We start from the raw sequence: 24,044 nt of genomic DNA, 5'->3' as shown, positions 1-24,044 counted from the left end.
AACAATCAAAGAGTTCCGTAGCATTTTTAAACTTCAGCAGAATTCCGAAGAACAATGGAAGAGTTCTGTAGCATATTTAAACTTCAGCAGAATTCCGAAGAACAATGGAAATGATCCGTAACATTTTTAAACTTCAGCAGAATTCCCAAGAACAATGGAAGAGTACCGTAGAATTTATAAACTTCAGCAGAATTCTGAGAACAATGGAAGAGTTCCGTAGCATTTTTAAACTTCACCAGAATTCCAAGAACAATGGAAGATTTCCGTAGCATTTTTAAACTTCTGCAGAATTCCGAAGAACAATGGAAGAGTTCCGTAGCATTTTTAAACTTCAGCAGAATTCCGAAGAACAATGGAAGAGTTCCGTAGCATTTTTAAACTTCATCAGAATTCTGAAGAACAATGGAAAAGTTCCGTAGCATTTTTAAACTTCAGCAGAATTCCGAAGAACAATGGAAGAGTTCCCTAGCATTTTTAAACTTCAGCAGAATTCTGAGAACAAAGGAAGAGTTCCGTAGCATTTTTAAACTTCACCAGAATTCCGAGAACAATGGAAGAGTTCCGTAGCATTTTTAAACTTCAACAGAATTCCGAGAACAATGGAAGAGTTCCGTAGCATTTTTAAACTTCAGCAGAATTCAGAAGAACAATGGAAGAGTTCCATAGCATTTTTAAACTTCAGCAGAATTCCGAAGAACAATGGAAGAGTTCCGTAGCATTTTTAAACTTCCGCAGAGTTAAGAATAACAATGGAAGAGTTCCGTAGCATTTTTAAACTTCACCAGAATTCCGTGAACAATGGAAGAGTTCCGTAGCATTTTTAAACTTCAGCAGAATTCAGAAGAACAATGGAAGAGTTCCATAGCATTTTTAGACTTCAGCAGAATTCCGAAGAACAATGGAAGAGTTCCGTAGCATTTGTAAACTTCAGCAGAATTAAGAATAACAATGGAAGAGTTCCGTAGCATTTTTAAACTTCACCAGAATTCCGTGAACATTGGAAGAGTTCCGTAGCATTTTTAAACTTCAGCAGAATTCCGAAGAACAAAGGAAGTGTTCCGTAGCATTTTTAAACTTCAGCAGTATTCTGAAGAACAATGGAAGAGTTCCGTAGCATTTTCAAACTTCAGAAGAATTCCAAGAACAATGGAAGAGCTCCACAGCATTTTTAAACTTCAGCAGAATTCCGAAAAACAATGGAAGAGTTCCGTAGCATTTTTAAACTTCAGCAGAATTCCGAAGAACAATGGAAGAGTTCCGTAGCATTTTTAAATTACAGCAGAATTCCGAAGAACAATGGAAGAGTTCTGTAGCATTTTTAAACTTCAGCAGAATTCCGAGAACAATGGATGAGTTCGCAGTCATTTTTAAACTTCAGCAGAATTCCGAGAACAATGGAAGAGTTCCGTAGCATTTTTAAACTTCAGCAGAATTCCGAAGAACAATGGAAGTGTTCCGTAGCATTTTTAAACTTCAGCAGAATTCCGAAGAACAATGGAAGAGTTCCGTTGCAGTTTTAAACTTCATCAGAATTCCGAAGAACAATGGAAGAGTTCCGTAGCCTTTTTAAACTTCAGCAGAACTCAGAAGAACAATGGAAGAGTCCCGTAGCATTTTTAAACTTCAGCAGAATTCCGAAGAACAATGGAAGAGTTCCGTAGAATTTTTAAACTTCACCAGAATACCGTGAACAATGGAAGAGTTCTGTAGCATTTTTAAACTTCAGCAGAATTCGGAAGAACAAAGGAAGTGTTCCGTAGCATTTTTAAACTTCAGCAGAATTCTGAAGAACAAGAGAAGAGTTCTGTAGCATTTTTAAACTTCAGCAGAATTCCGAAGAACAAAGGAAGTGTTCCGTAGCATTTTTAAACTTCATCAGTATTCTGAAGAACAATGGAAGAGTTCCGTAGCATTTTCAAAGTTCATAAGAATTCCGAGAACAATGGAAGAGTTCCACAGCATTTTTAAACTTCAGCAGAATTCCGAAAAACAATGGAAGAGTTCCATAGCATTTTTAAACTTCAGCAGAATTCCGAAGAACAATGGAAGAGTTCCGTAGCATTTTTAAACTTCAGCAGAATTCCGAAGAACAATGGAAGAGTTCCGTAGCATTTTTAAATTACAGCAGAATTCCGAAGAACAATGGAAGAGTTCCGTAGCATTTTTAAACTTCATCAGAATTCCAAGAACAATGGATGAGTTCCGCAGCATTTTTAAACTTCACCAGAATTCCGAGAACAATGGAAGAGTTCCGTAGCATTTTTAAACTTCAGCAGAATTCCGAAGAACAATGGAAGAGTTCCGTAGCATTTTTCAACTTCAGCAGAATTCCGAAGAACAATGGAAGAGTTCCGTTGCAGTTTTAAACTTCATCAGAATTCCAAAGAACAATGGAAGAGTTCCGTAGCCTTTTTAAACTTCAGCAGAACTCAGAAGAACAATGGAAGTGTCCCGTAGCAATTTTAAACTTCAGCAGAATTCCGAAGAACAATGGAAGAGTTCCGTAGCATTTTTAAACTTCACCAGAATACCGTGAACAATGGAAGAGTTCTGTAGCATTTTTAAACTTCAGCAGAATTCCGAAGAACAAGAGAAGAGTTCTGTAGCATTTATAAACTTCAGAAGAATTCCGCAAAACAAGGGAAGAGTTCCGTAGCATTTTTAAACTTCAGCAGAATTCCGAAGAACAATGGATGAGTTCCGTAGCATTTTTAAACTTCAGCAGAATTCCGAAGAACAATGGAAAAGTTCCGTAGCATTTTTAAACTTCAGCAGAATTCCGAAGAACAATGGAATTGATCCGTAACATTTTTAAACTTCATCAGAATTCCGAAGAACAATGGAAGAGTTCCGCAGCATTTTTAAACTTCAGCAGAACTCAGAAGAACAATGGAAGAGTTCCGTAGCATTTTTAAACTTCAGCAGAATTCCGAAGAACAATCGAAGAGTTCCGTAGCATTTTTAAACTTCAGCAGAATTCCAAAGAACAATGGAAGAGTTCCGTAGCATATTTAAACTTCAGCAGAATTCCGAAGAACAATGGAAATGATCCGTAACATTTTTAAACTTCAGCAGAATTCCCAAGAACAATGGAAGAGTACCGTAGAATTTATAAACTTCAGCAGAATTCTGAGAACAATGGAAGAGTTCCGTAGCATTTTTAAACTTCACCAGAATTCCCAAGAACAATGGAAGAGTACCGTAGAATTTATAAACTTCAGAAGAATTCCGCAAAACAAGGGAAGAGTTCCGTAGCATTTTTAAACTTCAGCAGAATTCCGAAGAACAATGGATGAGTTCCGTAGCATTTTTAAACTTCAGCAGAATTCCGAAGAACAATGGAAAAGTTCCGTAGCATTTTTAAACTTCAGCAGAATTCCGAAGAACAGTGGAATTGATCCGTAACATTTTTAAACTTCAGCAGAATTCCCAAGAACAATGGAAGAGCACCGTAGAATTTATAAGCTTCAGCAGAATTCTGAGAACAATGGAAGAGTTCCGTAGCATTTTTAAACTTCACCAGAATTCCAAGAACAATGGAAGAGTTCCGTAGCATTTTTAAACTTCTGCAGAATTCCGAAGAACAATGGAAGAATTCCGTAGCATTTTTAAACTTCAGCAGAATTCCGAAGAACAATGGAAGAGTTCCGTAGCCTTTTTAAACTTCGTCAGAATTCCGAAGAACAATGGGAAGTTCCGTACCATTTTTAAACTTCAGCAGAATTCCGAAGAACAATGGAAGAGTTCCGTAGCATTTTTAAACTTCAGCAGAATTCCGAGAACAATGGATGAGTTCCGTAGCATTTTTAAACTTCACCAGAATTCCGAGAACAATGAAAGAGTTCCGTAGCATTTTTAAACTTCACCAGAATTCCGAGAACAATGGAAGAGTTCCATAGCATTTTTAAACTTCTGCAGAATTCCAAAGAACAATGGAAGAGTTCCGTAGCATTTTTAAACTTCACCAGAATTCCGTGAACAATGGAAGAGCTCCGTAGCATTTTCAAACTTCAGCAGAATTCCGAAGAACAATGGAATTGATCCGTAACATTTTTAAACTTCAGCAGAATTCCCAAGAACAATGGAAGAGCACCGTAGAATTTATAAGCTTCAGCAGAATTCTGAGAACAATGGAAGAGTTCCGTAGCATTTTTAAACTTCACCAGAATTCCAAGAACAATGGAAGAGTTCCGTAGCATTTTTAAACTTCTGCAGAATTTCGAAGAACAATGGAAGAGTTCCGTAGCATTTTTAAACTTCAGCAGAATTCCGAAGAACAATGGAAGAGTTCCGTAGCCTTTTAAAACTTCGTCAGAATTCCGAAGAACAATGGAAAAGTTCCCTACCATTTTTAAACTTCAGCAGAATTCCGAAGAACAATGGAAGAGTTCCGTAGCATTTTTAAACTTCAGCAGAATTCCGAGAACAATGGATGAGTTCCGTAGCATTTTTAAACTTCACCAGAATTCCGAGAACAATGGAAGAGTTCCGTAGCATTTTTAAACTTCACCAGAATTCCGAGAACAATGGAAGAGTTCCATAGCATTTTTAAACTTCAGCAGAATTCCGAAGAACAATAGAAGAGTTCCGTAGCATTTTTAAACTTCAGCAGAATTCCGAAGAACAATGGAAGAGTTCCGTTGCAGTTTTAAACTTCATCAGAATTCCGAAGAACAATGGAAGAGTTCCGCAGCATTTTTAAACTTCAGCAGAACTCAGAAGAACAATGGAAGAGTTCCGTAGCATTTTTAAACTTCAGCAGAATTCCGAAGAACAATCGAAGAGTTCCGTAGCATTTTTAAACTTCAGCAGAATTCCAAAGAACAATGGAAGAGTTCCGTAGCATATTTAAACTTCAGCAGAATTCCGAAGAACAATGGAAATGATCCGTAACATTTTTAAACTTCAGCAGAATTCCCAAGAACAATGGAAGAGTACCGTAGAATTTATAAACTTCAGCAGAATTCTGAGAACAATGGAAGAGTTCCGTAGCATTTTTAAACTTCACCAGAATTCCAAGAACAATGGAAGAGTTCCGTAGCATTTTTAAACTTCTGCAGAATTCCGAAAAACAATGGAAGAGTTCCGTAGCATTTTTAAACTTCAGCAGAATTCCGAAGAACAATGGAAGAGTTCCGTAGCATTTTTAAACTTCATCAGAATTACGAAGAACAATGGAAAAGTTCCGTAGCATTTTTAAACTTCAGCAGAATTCCGAAGAAAAATGGAAGAGTTCCGTAGCATTTTTAATCTTCAGCAGAATTCCGAGAACAATGGAAGAGTTCCGTAGCATTTTTAAACTTCACCAGAATTCCGAGAACAATGGAAGAGTTCCGAAGCATTTTTAAACTTCAGCAGAATTCAGAAGAACAATGGAAGAGTTCCATAGCATTTTTAAACTTCAGCAGAATTCCAAAGAACAATGGAAGAGTTCCGTAGCATTTTTAAACTTCACCAGAATTCCCTGAACAATGGAAGAGTTCCGTAGCATTTTTAAACTTCAGCAGAATTCCGAAGAACAAAGGAAGTGTTCCGTAGCATTTTTAAACTTCAGCAGAATTCCGAAGAACAATGGAAGAGTTCCGTAGCATTTTCAAACTTCAGCAGAATTCCCAAGAACAATGGAAGAGCACCGTAGAATTTATAAGCTTCAGCAGAATTCTGAGAACAATGGAAGAGTTCCGTAGCATTTTTAAACTTCACCAGAATTCCAAGAACAATGGAAGAGTTCCGTAGCATTTTTAAACTTCTGCAGAATTCCGAAGAACAATGGAAGAGTTCCGTAGCATTTTTAAACTTCAGCAGAATTCCGAAGAACAATGGAAGAGTTCCGTAGCCTTTTTAAACTTCGTCAGAATTCCGAAGAACAATGGAAAAGTTCCGTACCATTTTTAAACTTCAGCAGAATTCCGAAGAACAATGGAAGAGTTCCGTAGCATTTTTAAACTTCACCAGAATTCCGAGAAAAATGGAAGAGTTCCGTAGCATTTTTAAACTTCAACAGAATTCCGAGAACAGTGGAAGAGTTCCGTAGCATTTTTAAACTTCAGCAGAATTCAGAAGAACAATGGAAGAGTTCCATAGCATTTTTAAACTTCAGCAGAATTCCAAAGAACAATGGAAGAGTTCCGTAGCATTTTTAAACTTCACCAGAATTCCGTGAACAATGGAAGAGTTCCGTAGCATTTTCAAACTTCAGCAGAATTCCGAAGAACAATGGAATTGATCCGTAACATTTTTAAACTTCAGCAGAATTCCCAAGAACAATGGAAGAGCACCGTAGAATTTATAAGCTTCAGCAGAATTCTGAGAACAATGGAAGAGTTCCGTAGCATTTTTAAACTTCACCAGAATTCCAAGAACAATGGAAGAGTTCCGTAGCATTTTTAAACTTCTGCAGAATTCCGAAGAACAATGGAAGAGTTCCGTAGCATTTTTAAACTTCAGCAGAATTCCGAAGAACAATGGAAGAGTTCCGTAGCCTTTTTAAACTTCGTCAGAATTCCGAAGAACAATGGAAAAGTTCCATACCATTTTTAAACTTCAGCAGAATTCCGAAGAACAATGGAAGAGTTCCGTAGCATTTTTAAACTTCAGCAGAATTCCGAGAACAATGGATGAGTTCCGCAGCATTTTTAAACTTCACCAGAATTCCGAGAACAATGGAAGAGTTCCGTAGCATTTTTAAACTTCACCAGAATTCCGAGAACAATGGAAGATTTCCATAGCATTTTTAAACTTCAGCAGAATTCCGAAGAACAATAGAAGAGTTCCGTAGCATTTTTAAACTTCAGCAGAATTCCGAAGAACAATGGAAGAGTTCCGTTGCAGTTTTAAACTTCATCAGAATTCCGAAGAACAATGGAAGAGTTCCGCAGCATTTTTAAACTTCAGCAGAACTCAGAAGAACAATGGAAGAGTTCCGTAGCATTTTTAAACTTCAGCAGAATTCCGAAGAACAATCGAAGAGTTCCGTAGCATTTTTAAACTTCAGCAGAATTCCAAAGAACAATGGAAGAGTTCCGTAGCATATTTAAACTTCAGCAGAATTCCGAAGAACAATGGAAATGATCCGTAACATTTTAAAACTTCAGCAGAATTCCCAAGAACAATGGAAGAGTACCGTAGAATTTATAAACTTCAGCAGAATTCTGAGAACAATGGAAGAGTTCCGTAGCATTTTTAAACTTCACCAGAATTCCAAGAACAATGGAAGAGTTCCGTAGCATTTTTAAACTTCTGCAGAATTCCGAAGAACAATGGAAGAGTTCCGTAGCATTTTTAAACTTCACCAGAATTCCGAGAACAATGGAAGAGTTCCGAAGCATTTTTAAACTTCAGCAGAATTCAGAAGAACAATGGAAGAGTTCCATAGCATTTTTAAACTTCAGCAGAATTCCAAAGAACAATGGAAGAGTTCCGTAGCATTTTTAAACTTCACCAGAATTCCGTGAACAATGGAAGAGTTCCGTAGCATTTTTAAACTTCAGCAGAATTCCGAAGAACAAAGGAAGTGTTCCGTAGCATTTTTAAACTTCAGCAGAATTCCGAAGAACAATGGAAGAGTTCCGTAGCATTTTCAAACTTCAGCAGAATTCCCAAGAACAATGGAAGAGCACCGTAGAATTTATAAGCTTCAGCAGAATTCTGAGAACAATGGAAGAGTTCCGTAGCATTTTTAAACTTCACCAGAATTCCAAGAACAATGGAAGAGTTCCGTAGCATTTTTAAACTTCTGCAGAATTCCGAAGAACAATGGAAGAGTTCCGTAGCATTTTTAAACTTCAGCAGAATTCCGAAGAACAATGGAAGAGTTCCGTAGCCTTTTTAAACTTCGTCAGAATTCCGAAGAACAATGGAAAAGTTCCGTACCATTTTTAAACTTCAGCAGAATTCCGAAGAACAATGGAAGAGTTCCGTAGCATTTTTAAACTTCAGCAGAATTCCGAGAACAATGGATGAGTTCCGTAGCATTTTTAAACTTCACCAGATTTCCGAGAACAATGGAAGAATTCCGTAGCATTTTTAAACTTCACCAGAATTCCGAGAACAATGGAAGAGTTCCATAGCATTTTTAAACTTCAGCAGAATTCCGAAGAACAATAGAAGAGTTCCGTAGCATTTTTAAACTTCAGCATTATTCCGAAGAACAATGGAAGAGTTCCGTTGCAGTTTTAAACTTCATCAGAATTCCGAAGAACAATGGAAGAGTTCCGCAGCATTTTTAAACTTCAGCAGAACTCAGAAGAACAATGGAAGAGTTCCGTAGCATTTTTAAACTTCAGCAGAATTCCAAAGAACAATCGAAGAGTTCCGTAGCATTTTTAAACTTCAGCAGAATTCCAAAGAACAATGGAAGAGTTCCGTAGTATATTTAAACTTCAGCAGAATTCCGAAGAACAATGGAAATGATCCGTAATATTTTTAAACTTCAGCAGAATTCCCAAGAACAATGGAAGAGTACCGTAGAATTCATAAACTTCAGCAGAATTCTGAGAACAATGGAAGAGTTCCGTAGCATTTTTAAACTTCACCAGAATTCCAAGAACAATGGAAGAGTTCCGTAGCATTTTTAAACTTCTGCAGAATTCCGAAGAACAATGGAAGAGTTCCGTAGCATTTTTAAACTTCAGCAGAATTCCGAAGAACAATGGAAGAGTTCCGTAGCATTTTTAAACTTCATCAGAATTCCGAAGAACAATGGAAAAGTTCCGTAGCATTTTTAAACTTCAGCAGAATTCCGAAGAACAATGGAAGAGTTCCATAGCATTTTTAAACTTCAGCAGAATTCCGAGAACAATGGAAGAGTTCCGTAGCATTTTTAAACTTCACCAGAATTCCGAGAAAAATGGAAGAGTTCCGTAGCATTTTTAAACTTCAACAGAATTCCGAGAACAGTGGAAGAGTTCCGTAGCATTTTTAAACTTCAGCAGAATTCAGAAGAACAATGGAAGAGTTCCATAGCATTTTTAAACTTCAGCAGAATTCCAAAGAACAATGGAAGAGTTCCGTAGCATTTTTAAACTTCACCAGAATTCCGTGAACAATGGAAGAGTTCCGTAGCATTTTCAAACTTCAGCAGAATTCCGAAGAACAATGGAATTGATCCGTAACATTTTTAAACTTCAGCAGAATTCCCAAGAACAATGGAAGAGCACCGTAGAATTTATAAGCTTCAGCAGAATTCTGAGAACAATGGAAGAGTTCCGTAGCATTTTTAAACTTCACCAGAATTCCAAGAACAATGGAAGAGTTCCGTAGCATTTTTAAACTTCTGCAGAATTCCGAAGAACAATGGAAATGATCCGTAACATTTTAAAACTTCAGCAGAATTCCCAAGAACAATGGAAGAGTACCGTAGAATTTATAAACTTCAGCAGAATTCTGAGAACAATGGAAGAGTTCCATAGCATTTTTAAACTTCACCAGAATTCCAAGAACAATGGAAGAGTTCCGTAGCATTTTTAAACTTCTGCAGAATTCCGAAGAACAATGGAAGAGTTCCGTAGCATTTTTAAACTTCAGCAGAATTCCGAACAACAATGGAAGAGTTCCACATCATTTTTAAACTTCAGCAGAATTCCGAAGAACAATGGAAGAGTTCCGTAGCATTTTCTAACTTCAGCAGAATTCCAAAGAACAATGGAATTGATCCGTAACATTTTTAAACTTCAGCAGAATTCCCAAGAACAATGGAAGAGCACCGTAGAATTTATAAGCTTCAGCAGAATTCTGAGAACAATGGAAGAGTTCCGTAGCATTTTTAAACTTCACCAGAATTCCACGAACAATGGAAGAGTTCCGTAGCATTTTTAAACTTCTGCAGAATTCCGAAGAACAATGGAAATGTTCCGTAGCATTTTTAAACTTCAGCAGAATTCCGAAGAACAATGGAAGAGTTTCGTAGCCTTTTTAAACTTCGTCAGAATTCCGAAGAACAATGGAAAAGTTCCGTACCATTTTTAAACTTCAGCAGAATTCCGAAGAACAATGGAAGAGTTCCGTAGCATTTTTAAACTTCAGCAGAATTCCGAGAACAATGGATGAGTTCCGTAGCATTTTTAAACTTCACCAGAATTCCGAGGACAATGGAAGAGTTCCGTAGCATTTTTAAACTTCACCAGAATTCCGAGAACAATGGAAGAGTTCCATAGCATTTTTAAACTTCAGCAGAATTCCGAAGAACAATAGAAGAGTTCCGTAGCATTTTTCAACTTCAGCAGAATTCCGAAGAACAATGGAAGAGTTCCGTTGCAGTTTTAAACTTCATCAGAATTCCAAGAACAATGGAAGAGTTCCGCAGCATTTTTAAACTTCAGCAGAACTCAGAAGAACAATGGAAGAGTTCCGTAGCATTATTAAACTTCAGCAGAATTCCGAAGAACAATCGAAGAGTTCCGTAGCATTTTTAAACTTCAGCAGAATTCCAAAGAACAATGGAAGAGTTCCGTAGCATATTTAAACTTCAGCAGAATTCCGAAGAACAATGGAAATGATCCGTAACATTTTTAAACTTCAGCAGAATTCCCAAGAACAATGGAAGAGTACCGTAGAATTTATAAACTTCAGCAGAATTCTGAGAACAATGGAAGAGTTCCGTAGCATTTTTAAACTTCACCAGAATTCCAAGAACAATGGAAGAGTTCCATAGCATTTTTAAACTTCTGCAGAATTCCGAAGAACAATGGAAAAGTTCCGTAGCATTTTTAAACTTCAGCTGAATTCCGAAGAACAATGGAAGAGTTCCGTAGCATTTTTAAACTTCATCAGAATTCCGAAGAACAATGGAAAAGTTCCGTAGCATTTTTAAACTTCAGCAGAATTCCGAAGAACAATGGAAGAGTTCCATAGCATTTTTAAACTTCAGCAGAATTCCGAGAACAATGGAAGAGTTCTGTAGCATTTTTAAACTTCACCAGAATTCCGAGAACAATGGAAGAGTTCCATAGCATTTTTAAACTTCAACCGAATTCTGAGAACAATGGAAGAGTTCCGATTCATTTTTAAACTTCAGCAGAATTCAGAAGAACAATGGAAGAGTTCCATAGCATTTTTAAACTTCAGCAGAATTCCTAAGAACAATGGAAGAGTTCCGTAGCATTTTTAAACTTCACCAGAATTCCGTGAACAATGGAAGAGCTCCGTAGCATTTTCAAACTTCAGCAGAATTCCGAAGAACAATGGAATTGATCCGTAACATTTTTAAACTTCAGCAGAATTCCCAAGAACAATGGAAGAGCACCGTAGAATTTATAAGCTTCAGCAGAATTCTGAGAACAATGGAAGAGTTCCGTAGCATTTTTAAACTTCACCAGAATTCCAAGAACAATGGAAGAGTTCCGTAGCATTTTTAAACTTCTGCAGAATTTCGAAGAACAATGGAAGAGTTCCGTAGCATTTTTAAACTTCAGCAGAATTCCGAAGAACAATGGAAGAGTTCCGTAGCCTTTTAAAACTTCGTCAGAATTCCGAAGAACAATGGAAAAGTTCCGTACCATTTTTAAACTTCAGCAGAATTCCGAAGAACAATGGAAGAGTTCCGTAGCATTTTTAAACTTCAGCAGAATTCCGAGAAAAATGGATGAGTTCCGTAGCATTTTTAAACTTCACCAGAATTCCGAGAACAATGGAAGAGTTCCGTAGCATTTTTAAACTTCACCAGAATTCCGAGAACAATGGAAGAGTTCCATAGCATTTTTAAACTTCAGCAGAATTCCGAAGAACAATAGAAGAGTTCCGTAGCATTTTTAAACTTCAGCAGAATTCCGAAGAACAATGGAAGAGTTCTGTTGCAGCTTTAAACTTCATCAGAATTCCGAAGAACAATGGAAGAGTTCCGCAGCATTTTTAAACTTCAGCAGAACTCAGAAGAACAATGGAAGAGTTCCGTAGCATTTTTAAACTTCAGCAGAATTCCGAAGAACAATCGAAGAGTTCCGTAGCATTTTTAAACTTCAGCAGAATTCCAAAGAACAATGGAAGAGTTCCGTAGCATATTTAAACTTCAGCAGAATTCCGAAGAACAATGGAAATGATCCGTAACATTTTTAAACTTCAGCAGAATTCCCAAGAACAATGGAAGAGTACCGTAGAATTTATAAACTTCAGCAGAATTCTGAGAACAATGGAAGAGTTCCGTAGCATTTTTAAACTTCACCAGAATTCCAAGAACAATGGAAGAGTTCCGTAGCATTTTTAAACTTCTGCAGAATTCCGAAGAACAATGGAAGAGTTCCGTAGCATTTTTAAACTTCAGCAGAATTCCGAAGAACAATGGAAGAGTTCCGTAGCATTTTTAAACTTCATCAGAATTCCGAAGAACAATGGAAAAGTTCCGTAGCATTTTTAAACTTCAGCAGAATTCCGAAGAACAATGGAAGAGTTCCGTAGCATTTTTAAACTTCAGCAGAATTCCGAGAACAATGGAAGAGTTCCGTAGCATTTTTAAACTTCACCAGAATTCCGAGAACAATGGAAGAGTTCCGAAGCATTTTTAAACTTTAGCAGAATTCAGAAGAACAATGGAAGAGTTCCATAGCATTTTTAAACTTCAGCAGAATTCCAAAGAACAATGGAAGAGTTCCGTAGCATTTTTAAACTTCACCAGAATTCCGTGAACAATGGAAGAGTTCCGTAGCATTTTTAAACTTCAGCAGAATTCCGAAGAACAAAGGAAGTGTTCCGTAGCATTTTTAAACTTCAGCAGAATTCCGAAGAACAATGGAAGAGTTCCGTAGCATTTTCAAACTTCAGCAGAATTCCCAAGAACAATGGAAGAGCACCGTAGAATTTATAAGCTTCAGCAGAATTCTGAGAACAATGGAAGAGTTCCGTAGCATTTTTAAACTTCACCAGAATTCCAAGAACAATGGAAGAGTTCCGTAGCATTTTTAAACTTCTGCAGAATTCCGAAGAACAATGGAAGAGTTCCGTAGCATTTTTAAACTTCAGCAGAATTCCGAAGAACAATGGAAGAGTTCCGTAGCCTTTTTAAACTTCGTCAGAATTCCGAAGAACAATGGAAAAGTTCCGTACCATTTTTAAACTTCAGCAGAATTCCGAAGAACAATGGAAGAGTTCCGTAGCATTTTTAAACTTCAGCAGAATTCCGAGAACAATGGATGAGTTCCGTAGCATTTTTAAACTTCACCAGATTTCCGAGAACAATGGAAGAATTCCGTGGCATTTTTAAACTTCACCAGAATTCCGAGAACAATGGAAGAGTTCCATAGCATTTTTAAACTTCAGCAGAAATCCGAAGAACAATAGAAGAGTTCCGTAGCATTTTTAAACTTCAGCAGAATTCCGAAGAACAATGGAAGAGTTCCGTTGCAGTTTTAAACTTCATCAGAATTCCGAAGAACAATGGAAGAGTTCCGCAGCATTTTTAAACTTCAGCAGAACTCAGAAGAACAATGGAAGAGTTCCGTAACATTTTTAAACTTCAGCAGAATTCCGAAGAACAATCGAAGAGTTCCGTAGCATTTTTAAACTTCAGCAGAATTCCAAAGAACAATGGAAGAGTTCCGTAGCATATTTAAACTTCAGCAGAATTCCGAAGAACAATGGAAATGATCCGTAATATTTTTAAACTTCAGCAGAATTCCCAAGAACAATGGAAGAGTACCGTAGAATTCATAAACTTCAGCAGAATTCTGAGAACAATGGAAGAGTTCCGTAGCATTTTTAAACTTCACCAGAATTCCAAGAACAATGGAAGAGTTCCGTAGCATTTTTAAACTTCTGCAGAATTCCGAAGAACAATGGAAGAGTTCCGTAGCATTTTTAAACTTCAGCAGAATTCTGAAGAACAATGGAAGAGTTCCGTAGCATTTTTAAACTTCATCAGAATTCCGAAGAACAATGGAAAAGTTCCGTAGCATTTTTAAACTTCAGCAGAATTCCGAAGAACAATGGAAGAGTTCCATAGCATTTTTAAACTTCAGCAGAATTCCGAGAACAATGGAAGAGTTCCGTAGCATTTTTAAACTTCACCAGAATTCCGAGAACAATGGAAGAGTTCCGTAGCATTTTTAAACTTCAACAGAATTCCGAGAACAATGGAAGAGTTCCGTAGCATTTTTAAACTTCAGCAGAATTCAGAAGAACAATGGAAGAGTTCCATAGCATTTTTAAACTTCAGCAGAATTCCAAAGAACAATGGAAGAGTTCCGTAGCATTTTTAAACTTCACCAGAATTCCGTGAACAATGGAAGAGTTCCGTAGCATTTTCAAACTTCAGCAGAATTCCGAAGAACAATGGAATTGATCCGTAACATTTTTAAACTTCAGCAGAATTCCCAAGAACAATGGAAGAGCACCGTAGAATTTATAAGCTTCAGCAGAATTCTGAGAACAATGGAAGAGTTCCGTAGCATTTTTAAACTTCACCAGAATTCCAAGAACAATGGAAGAGTTCCGTAGCATTTTTAAACTTCTGCAGAATTCCGAAGAACAATGGAAGAGTTCCGTAGCATTTTTAAACTTCAGCAGAATTCCGAAGAACAATGGAAGAGTTCCGTAGCCTTTATAAACTTCGTCAGAATTCCGAAGAACAATGGAAAAGTTCCGTACCATTTTTAAACTTCAGCAGAATTCCGAAGAACAATGGAAGAGTTCCGTAGCATTTTTAAACTTCAGCAGAATTCCGAGAACAATGGATGAGTTCCGTAGCATTTTTAAACTTCACCAGAATTCCGAGAACAATGGAAGAGTTCCGTAGCATTTTTAAACTTCACCAGAATTCCGAGAACAATGGAAGATTTCCATAGCATTTTTAAACTTCAGCAGAATTCCGAAGAACAATAGAAGAGTTCCGTAGCATTTTTAAACTTCAGCAGAGTTCCGAAGAACAATGGAAGAGTTCCGTTGCAGTTTTAAACTTCATCAGAATTCCGAAGAACAATGGAAGAGTTCCGCAGCATTTTTAAACTTCAGCAGAACTCAGAAGAACAATGGAAGAGTTCCGTAGCATTTTTAAACTTCAGCAGAATTCCGAAGAACAATCGAAGAGTTCCGTAGCATTTTTAAACTTCAGCAGAATTCCAAAGAACAATGGAAGAGTTCCGTAGCATATTTAAACTTCAGCAGAATTCCGAAGAACAATGGAAATGATCCGTAACATTTTTAAACTTCAGCAGAATTCCCAAGAACAATGGAAGAGTACCGTAGAATTTATAAACTTCAGCAGAATTCTGAGAACAATGGAAGAGTTCCGTAGCATTTTTAAACTTCACCAGAATTCCAAGAACAATGGAAGAGTTCCGTAGCATTTTTAAACTTCTGCAGAATTCCAAAGAACAATGGAAGAGTTCCGTAGCATTTTTAAACTTCAGCAGAATTCCGAAGAACAATGGAAGAGTTCCGTAGCATTTTTAAACTTCATCAGAATTCCGAAGAACAATGGAAAAGTTCCATAGCATTTTTAAACTTCTGCAGAATTCCGAAGAACAATGGAAGAGTTCCATAGCATTTTTAAACTTCAGCAGAATTCCGAGAACAATGGAAGAGTTCCGTAGCATTTTTAAACTTCACCAGAATTCCGAGAACAATGGAAGAGTTCCGTAGCATTTTTAAACTTCAACAGAATTCCGAGAACAATGGAAGAGTTCCGTAGCATTTTTAAACTTCAGCAGAATTCAGAAGAACAATGGAAGAGTTCCATAGCATTTTTAAACTTCAGCAGAATTCCAAAGAACAATGGAAGAGTTCCGTAGCATTTTTAAACTTCACCAGAATTCCATGAACAATGGAAGAGTTCCGTAGCATTTTTAAACTTCAGCAGAATTCCGAAGAACAAAGGAAGTGTTCCGTAGCATTTTTAAACTTCAGCAGAATTCCAAAGAACAATGGAAGAGTTCCGTAGCATATTTAAACTTCAGCAGAATTCCGAAGAACAATGGAAATGATCCGTAACATTTTAAAACTTCAGCAGAATTCCCAAGAACAATGGAAGAGTACCGTAGAATTTATAAACTTCAGCAGAATTCTGAGAACAATGGAAGAGTTCCGTAGCATTTTTAAACTTCACCAGAATTCCAAGAACAATGGAAGAGTTCCGTAGCATTTTTAAACTTCTGCAGAATTCCGAAGAACAATGGAAGAGTTCCGTAGCATTTTTAAACTTCACCAGAATTCCGAGAACAATGGAAGAGTTCCGAAGCATTTTTAAACTTCAGCAGAATTCAGAAGAACAATGGAAGAGTTCCATAGCATTTTTAAACTTCAGCAGAATTCCAAAGAACAATGGAAGAGTTCCGTAGCATTTTTAAACTTCACCAGAATTCCGTGAACAATGGAAGAGTTCCGTAGCATTTTTAAACTTCAGCAGAATTCCGAAGAACAAAGGAAGTGTTCCGTAGCATTTTTAAACTTCAGCAGAATTCCGAAGAACAATGGAAGAGTTCCGTAGCATTTTCAAACTTCAGCAGAATTCCCAAGAACAATGGAAGAGCACCGTAGAATTTATAAGCTTCAGCAGAATTCTGAGAACAATGGAAGAGTTCCGTAGCATTTTTAAACTTCACCAGAATTCCAAGAACAATGGAAGAGTTCCGTAGCATTTTTAAACTTCTGCAGAATTCCGAAGAACAATGGAAGAGTTCCGTAGCATTTTTAAACTTCAGCAGAATTCCGAAGAACAATGGAAGAGTTCCGTAGCCTTTTTAAACTTCGTCAGAATTCCGAAGAACAATGGAAAAGTTCCGTACCATTTTTAAACTTCAGCAGAATTCCGAAGAACAATGGAAGAGTTCCGTAGCATTTTTAAACTTCAGCAGAATTCCGAGAACAATGGATGAGTTCCGTAGCATTTTTAAACTTCACCAGATTTCCGAGAACAATGGAAGAATTCCGTAGCATTTTTAAACTTCACCAGAATTCCGAGAACAATGGAAGAGTTCCATAGCATTTTTAAACTTCAGCAGAATTCCGAAGAACAATAGAAGAGTTCCGTAGCATTTTTAAACTTCAGCATTATTCCGAAGAACAATGGAAGAGTTCCGTTGCAGTTTTAAACTTCATCAGAATTCCGAAGAACAATGGAAGAGTTCCGCAGCATTTTTAAACTTCAGCAGAACTCAGAAGAACAATGGAAGAGTTCCGTAGCATTTTTAAACTTCAGCAGAATTCCAAAGAACAATCGAAGAGTTCCGTAGCATTTTTAAACTTCAGCAGAATTCCAAAGAACAATGGAAGAGTTCCGTAGTATATTTAAACTTCAGCAGAATTCCGAAGAACAATGGAAATGATCCGTAATATTTTTAAACTTCAGCAGAATTCCCAAGAACAATGGAAGAGTACCGTAGAATTCATAAACTTCAGCAGAATTCTGAGAACAATGGAAGAGTTCCGTAGCATTTTTAAACTTCACCAGAATTCCAAGAACAATGGAAGAGTTCCGTAGCATTTTTAAACTTCTGCAGAATTCCGAAGAACAATGGAAGAGTTCCGTAGCATTTTTAAACTTCAGCAGAATTCCGAAGAACAATGGAAGAGTTCCGTAGCATTTTTAAACTTCATCAGAATTCCGAAGAACAATGGAAAAGTTCCGTAGCATTTTTAAACTTCAGCAGAATTCCGAAGAACAATGGAAGAGTTCCATAGCATTTTTAAACTTCAGCAGAATTCCGAGAACAATGGAAGAGTTCCGTAGCATTTTTAAACTTCACCAGAATTCCGAGAAAAATGGAAGAGTTCCGTAGCATTTTTAAACTTCAACAGAATTCCGAGAACAGTGGAAGAGTTCCGTAGCATTTTTAAACTTCAGCAGAATTCAGAAGAACAATGGAAGAGTTCCATAGCATTTTTAAACTTCAGCAGAATTCCAAAGAACAATGGAAGAGTTCCGTAGCATTTTTAAACTTCACCAGAATTCCGTGAACAATGGAAGAGTTCCGTAGCATTTTCAAACTTCAGCAGAATTCCGAAGAACAATGGAATTGATCCGTAACATTTTTAAACTTCAGCAGAATTCCCAAGAACAATGGAAGAGCACCGTAGAATTTATAAGCTTCAGCAGAATTCTGAGAACAATGGAAGAGTTCCGTAGCATTTTTAAACTTCACCAGAATTCCAAGAACAATGGAAGAGTTCCGTAGCATTTTTAAACTTCTGCAGAATTCCGAAGAACAATGGAAGAGTTCCGTAGCATTTTTAAACTTCAGCAGAATTCCGAAGAACAATGGAAGAGTTCCGTAGCCTTTTTAAACTTCGTCAGAATTCCGAAGAACAATGGAAAAGTTCCGTACCATTTTTAAACTTCAGCAGAATTCCGAAGAACAATGGAAGAGTTCCGTAGCATTTTTAAACTTCAGCAGAATTCCGAGAACAATGGATGAGTTCCGCAGCATTTTTAAACTTCACCAGAATTCCGAGAACAATGGAAGAGTTCCGTAGCATTTTTAAACTTCACCAGAATTCCGAGAACAATGGAAGATTTCCATAGCATTTTTAAACTTCAGCAGAATTCCGAAGAACAATAGAAGAGTTCCGTAGCATTTTTAAACTTCAGCAGAATTCCGAAGAACAATGGAAGAGTTCAGTTGCAGTTTTAAACTTCATCAGAATTCCGAAGAACAATGGAAGAGTTCCGCAGCATTTTTAAACTTCAGCAGAACTCAGAAGAACAATGGAAGAGTTCCGTAGCATTTTTAAACTTCAGCAGAATTCCGAAGAACAATCGAAGAGTTCCGTAGCATTTTTAAACTTCAGCAGAATTCCAAAGAACAATGGAAGAGTTCCGTAGCATATTTAAACTTCAGCAGAATTCCGAAGAACAATGGAAATGATCCGTAACATTTTAAAACTTCAGCAGAATTCCCAAGAACAATGGAAGAGTACCGTAGAATTTATAAACTTCAGCAGAATTCTGAGAACAATGGAAGAGTTCCGTAGCATTTTTAAACTTCACCAGAATTCCAAGAACAATGGAAGAGTTCCGTAGCATTTTTAAACTTCTGCAGAATTCCGAAGAACAATGGAAGAGTTCCGTAGCATTTTTAAACTTCAGCAGAATTCCGAACAACAATGGAAGAGTTCCACAGCATTTTTAAACTTCAGCAGAATTCCGAAGAACAATGGAAGAGTTCCGTAGCATTTTCTAACTTCAGCAGAATTCCAAAGAACAATGGAATTGATCCGTAACATTTTTAAACTTCAGCAGAATTCCCAAGAACAATGGAAGAGCACCGTAGAATTTATAAGCTTCAGCAGAATTCTGAGAACAATGGAAGAGTTCCGTAGCATTTTTAAACTTCACCAGAATTCCACGAACAATGGAAGAGTTCCGTAGCATTTTTAAACTTCTGCAGAATTCCGAAGAACAATGGAAATGTTCCGTAGCATTTTTAAACTTCAGCAGAATTCCGAAGAACAATGGAAGAGTTTCGTAGCCTTTTTAAACTTCGTCAGAATTCCGAAGAACAATGGAAAAGTTCCGTACCATTTTTAAACTTCAGCAGAATTCCGAAGAACAATGGAAGAGTTCCGTAGCATTTTTAAACTTCAGCAGAATTCCGAGAACAATGGATGAGTTCCGTAGCATTTTTAAACTTCACCAGAAATCCGAGGACAATGGAAGAGTTCCGTAGCATTTTTAAACTTCACCAGAATTCCGAGAACAATGGAAGAGTTCCATAGCATTTTTAAACTTCAGCAGAATTCCGAAGAACAATAGAAGAGTTCCGTAGCATTTTTCAACTTCAGCAGAATTCCGAAGAACAATGGAAGAGTTCCGTTGCAGTTTTAAACTTCATCAGAATTCCAAGAACAATGGAAGAGTTCCGCAGCATTTTTAAACTTCAGCAGAACTCAGAAGAACAATGGAAGAGTTCCGTAGCATTATTAAACTTCAGCAGAATTCCGAAGAACAATCGAAGAGTTCCGTAGCATTTTTAAACTTCAGCAGAATTCCAAAGAACAATGGAAGAGTTCCGTAGCATATTTAAACTTCAGCAGAATTCCGAAGAACAATGGAAATGATCCGTAACATTTTTAAACTTCAGCAGAATTCCCAAGAACAATGGAAGAGTACCGTAGAATTTATAAACTTCAGCAGAATTCTGAGAACAATGGAAGAGTTCCGTAGCATTTTTAAACTTCACCAGAATTCCAAGAACAATGGAAGAGTTCCATAGCATTTTTAAACTTCTGCAGAATTCCGAAGAACAATGGAAGAGTTCCGTAGCATTTTTAAACTTCAGCTGAATTCCGAAGAACAATGGAAGAGTTCCGTAGCATTTTTAAACTTCATCAGAATTCCGAAGAACAATGGAAAAGTTCCGTAGCATTTTTAAACTTCAGCAGAATTCCGAAGAACAATGGAAGAGTTCCATAGCATTTTTAAACTTCAGCAGAATTCCGAGAACAATGGAAGAGTTCTGTAGCATTTTTAAACTTCACCAGAATTCCGAGAACAATGGAAGAGTTCCATAGCATTTTTAAACTTCAACAGAATTCTGAGAACAATGGAAGAGTTCCATTTCATTTTTAAACTTCAGCAGAATTCAGAAGAACAATGGAAGAGTTCCATAGCATTTTTAAACTTCAGCAGAATTCCTAAGAACAATGGAAGAGTTCCGTAGCATTTTTAAACTTCACCAGAATTCCGTGAACAATGGAAGAGCTCCGTAGCATTTTCAAACTTCAGCAGAATTCCGAAGAACAATGGAATTGATCCGTAACATTTTTAAACTTCAGCAGAATTCCCAAGAACAATGGAAGAGCACCGTAGAATTTATAAGCTTCAGCAGAATTCTGAGAACAATGGAAGAGTTCCGTAGCATTTTTAAACTTCACCAGAATTCCAAGAACAATGGAAGAGTTCCGTAGCATTTTTAAACTTCTGCAGAATTTCGAAGAACAATGGAAGAGTTCCGTAGCATTTTTAAACTTCAGCAGAATTCCGAAGAACAATGGAAGAGTTCCGTAGCCTTTTAAAACTTCGTCAGAATTCCGAAGAACAATGGAAAAGTTCCGTACCATTTTTAAACTTCAGCAGAATTCCGAAGAACAATGGAAGAGTTCCGTAGCATTTTTAAACTTCAGCAGAATTCCGAGAACAATGGATGAGTTCCGTAGCATTTTTAAACTTCACCAGAATTCCGAGAACAATGGAAGAGTTCCGTAGCATTTTTAAACTTCACCAGAATTCCGAGAACAATGGAAGAGTTCCATAGCATTTTTAAACTTCAGCAGAATTCCGAAGAACAATAGAAGAGTTCCGTAGCATTTTTAAACTTCAGCAGAATTCCGAAGAACAATGGAAGAGTTCTGTTGCAGCTTTAAACTTCATCAGAATTCCGAAGAACAATGGAAGAGTTCCGCAGCATTTTTAAACTTCAGCAGAACTCAGAAGAACAATGGAAGAGTTCCGTAGCATTTTTAAACTTCAGCAGAATTCCGAAGAACAATCGAAGAGTTCCGTAGCATTTTTAAACTTCAGCAGAATTCCAAAGAACAATGGAAGATTTCCGTAGCATATTTAAACTTCAGCAGAATTCCGAAGAACAATGGAAATGATCCGTAACATTTTTAAACTTCAGCAGAATTCCCAAGAACAATGGAAGAGTACCGTAGAATTTATAAACTTCAGCAGAATTCTGAGAACAATGGAAGAGTTCCGTAGCATTTTTAAACTTCACCAGAATTCCAAGAACAATGGAAGAGTTCCGTAGCATTTTTAAACTTCTGCAGAATTCCGAAGAACAATGGAAGAGTTCCGTAGCATTTTTAAACTTCAGCAGAATTCCGAAGAACAATGGAAGAGTTCCGTAGCATTTTTAAACTTCATCAGAATTCCGAAGAACAATGGAAAAGATCCGTAGCATTTTTAAACTTCAGCAGAATTCCGAAGAACAATGGAAGAGTTCCGTAGCATTTTTAAACTTCAGCAGAATTCCGAGAACAATGGAAGAGTTCCGTAGCATTTTTAAACTTCACCAGAATTCCGAGAACAATGGAAGAGTTCCGAAGCATTTTTAAACTTTAGCAGAATTCAGAAGAACAATGGAAGAGTTCCATAGCATTTTTAAACTTCAGCAGAATTCCAAAGAACAATGGAAGAGTTCCGTAGCATTTTTAAACTTCACCAGAATTCCGTGAACAATGGAAGAGTTCCGTAGCATTTTTAAACTTCAGCAGAATTCCGAAGAACAAAGGAAGTGTTCCGTAGCATTTTTAAACTTCAGCAGAATTCCGAAGAACAATGGAAGAGTTCCGTAGCATTTTCAAACTTCAGCAGAATTCCCAAGAACAATGGAAGAGCACCGTAGAATTTATAAGCTTCAGCAGAATTCTGAGAACAATGGAAGAGTTCCGTAGCATTTTTAAACTTCACCAGAATTCCAAGAACAATGGAAGAGTTCCGTAGCATTTTTAAACTTCTGCAGAATTCCGAAGAACAATGGAAGAGTTCCGTAGCATTTTTAAACTTCAGCAGAATTCCGAAGAACAATGGAAGAGTTCCGTAGCCTTTTTAAACTTCGTCAGAATTCCGAAGAACAATGGAAAAGTTCCGTACCATTTTTAAACTTCAGCAGAATTCCGAAGAACAATGGAAGAGTTCCGTAGCATTTTTAAACTTCAGCAGAATTCCGAGAACAATGGATGAGTTCCGTAGCATTTTTAAACTTCACCAGATTTCCGAGAACAATGGAAGAATTCCGTGGCATTTTTAAACTTCACCAGAATTCCGAGAACAATGGAAGAGTTCCATAGCATTTTTAAACTTCAGCAGAAATCCGAAGAACAATAGAAGAGTTCCGTAGCATTTTTAAACTTCAGCAGAATTCCGAAGAACAATGGAAGAGTTCCGTTGCAGTTTTAAACTTCATCAGAATTCCGAAGAACAATGGAAGAGTTCCGCAGCATTTTTAAACTTCAGCAGAACTCAGAAGAACAATGGAAGAGTTCCGTAACATTTTTAAACTTCAGCAGAATTCCGAAGAACAATCGAAGAGTTCCGTAGCATTTTTAAACTTCAGCAGAATTCCAAAGAACAATGGAAGAGTTCCGTAGCATATTTAAACTTCAGCAGAATTCCAAAGAACAATGGATGAGTTCCGTAGCATTTTTAAACTTCACCAGAAATCCGAGGACAATGGAAGAGTTCCGTAGCATTTTTAAACTTCACCAGAATTCCGAGAACAATGGAAGAGTTCCATAGCATTTTTAAACTTCAGCAGAATTCCGAAGAACAATAGAAGAGTTCCGTAGCATTTTTCAACTTCAGCAGAATTCCGAAGAACAATGGAAGAGTTCCGTTGCAGTTTTAAACTTCATCAGAATTCCAAGAACAATGGAAGAGTTCCGCAGCATTTTTAAACTTCAGCAGAACTCAGAAGAACAATGGAAGAGTTCCGTAGCATTATTAAACTTCAGCAGAATTCCGAAGAACAATCGAAGAGTTCCGTAGCATTTTTAAACTTCAGCAGAATTCCAAAGAACAATGGAAGAGTTCCGTAGCATATTTAAACTTCAGCAGAATTCCGAAGAACAATGGAAATGATCCGTAACATTTTTAAACTTCAGCAGAATTCCCAAGAACAATGGAAGAGTACCGTAGAATTTATAAACTTCAGCAGAATTCTGAGAACAATGGAAGAGTTCCGTAGCATTTTTAAACTTCACCAGAATTCCAAGAACAATGGAAGAGTTCCATAGCATTTTTAAACTTCTGCAGAATTCCGAAGAACAATGGAAGAGTTCCGTAGCATTTTTAAACTTCAGCTGAATTCCGAAGAACAATGGAAGAGTTCCGTAGCATTTTTAAACTTCATCAGAATTCCGAAGAACAATGGAAAAGTTCCGTAGCATTTTTAAACTTCAGCAGAATTCCGAAGAACAATGGAAGAGTTCCATAGCATTTTTAAACTTCAGCAGAATTCCGAGAACAATGGAAGAGTTCTGTAGCATTTTTAAACTTCACCAGAATTCCGAGAACAATGGAAGAGTTCCATAGCATTTTTAAACTTCAACAGAATTCTGAGAACAATGGAAGAGTTCCATTTCATTTTTAAACTTCAGCAGAATTCAGAAGAACAATG

Source organism: Phyllobates terribilis, unplaced genomic scaffold (genome assembly GCF_046119375.1).
Source record: "Phyllobates terribilis strain yellow unplaced genomic scaffold, ASM4611937v1 Scaffold_197__1_contigs__length_3575590, whole genome shotgun sequence".
NCBI lineage: Eukaryota > Metazoa > Chordata > Amphibia > Anura > Dendrobatidae > Phyllobates > Phyllobates terribilis.
The sequence above is the reverse complement of the archived record's forward strand: the minus strand, read 5'-3'. Positions refer to the sequence as shown.